A 1,604-nucleotide genomic window follows, 5' to 3' on the forward strand; every position below is an offset into this window, starting at 1 on the left:
GGGAGGGGAGGGGAGGGGAGAGGGAGAAATGCTAGCTTTATTCAGGACGTCGGGTGGGCGGCCAGGAGAGAAGGGCATGTGCTCGGTGAGGTGGCTTTAGGAAATGGCTTGTGCGTGTGGAGCTAACTACAGACACGCTGGCTAACGGGAGGATGTTCTTTTCAGCGCGGTGACCAGGGCGTGTACCTCCCGGTGGTGCACACATGGGTCTGCGGTTCTGAGTATGTGACCAGTGTGTTCCTGTATTGTTATTATTACCTTAATGATGATCATTATTATGTTAAGTCTTTATTGTCCTCCCCTGCCCCCCTCCCTGGTTCCCGCCCACCCAGGCCTTCACCCTCCTCTCTGTGTCCATGGGCAAGATCTTGGGTTAATCTCGTCCCTCCCCTTCCCTCTGAGATTCGACTATTGGTTAATTATTGTTTTATTTTCCGTAGGAGCAGCGTGAACCTCCTGTTGCCACCCTCCCCCCCCGCCACGTATGTAAGTGACCAGAAACAGTACGTTTTCGCCAATAAGTATCAAAAAAAGTTTCTTCAGGCACCAAAACTGCTCTGTTGGGAAGTAGACAAGTGCCGTGGTAGCTGGCGGCATGTGCGTGGAGGAGCTGGCCGGCCGCTGGCGCGTGTGTCTGAACCAGGGGCGCACAGCCTGAAGGTGCCCGGTCTTCCCTGGAGCGCAGTCAGGGATTGGGCGGCGGTGCCAGCCGGGTGAGGGCGCTGGCAGCGTACAAGGTGGTGCCAGGCCAGCAGGGCTGTTTTAGAGGATGGAGGTAGCCCTCGCCGGTGTGGCTCAGCGGATAGAGCGTCGGCCTGTGGACCGAAGGGTCCCGGGTTCGATTCCGGTCAAGGGCTCGGACCTCGGTTGCAGAGACCCACGTGTGCATCACTGCTCAGAGCCGGCAGCTGGGGCCCTCAGCCACTCGGGTCAGGGGAGAGTGCGGGGGGTGGGGGGTGGAAGCAGCCGGGGTCTGGGCCCACGGACCTGTGTGCATGGACTTACTTGCCATATGGCAGCTTCTGTCCTGGATTTTTTAGGACAGTGCCATTCAAAAATGGAATTCTTCCCTCAAAGGCGATTCATTCAAGACTCATTCAACTTTATAATTTTGTTAGAATCTTCATATAATGCACACAGATCAGAAAAATTATCAAATTAAAACTCCTCATCACAATTTTTAGTTGCCATATCTACACTAATAAAAGAGAAACATGGTAATTGGCGTACGACCGCTACCCTTCCCATTGGCTAATCAGCGAGATATGCAAATTAACTGACAGCCAAGATGGCGGCCGGCAGCCAGGCAGCTTGAAACTAACATGAGGCTTGCTTGCCTCAGTGACAGAGGAAACCAACGTTCCACGCTTGCTTGCGCTACAGGCCTCTGAGCCTGAAGTATAAGTTACTATGTAACAAATACCGCCAGACTTCAGCCAGCAGGATCGCAACATTGTATGCAAAGGGCAGAAACCTACTTTCAGCAGCGGAGGCCTCAGAGCTGGAGCCAAGCCTCAGAGCTAAAGCTGGCCCAGAATAAAAAAAAAGAAAGAAAAAAAAAAGAGCAGGTGGGAGCTTCCGTCCCCCGCCAACCTGAAAAAAGC

The sequence above is a fragment of the Myotis davidii genome, unplaced genomic scaffold (assembly GCF_000327345.1).
Source record: "Myotis davidii unplaced genomic scaffold, ASM32734v1 scaffold170, whole genome shotgun sequence".
Taxonomy (NCBI): Eukaryota; Metazoa; Chordata; class Mammalia; order Chiroptera; family Vespertilionidae; genus Myotis; species Myotis davidii.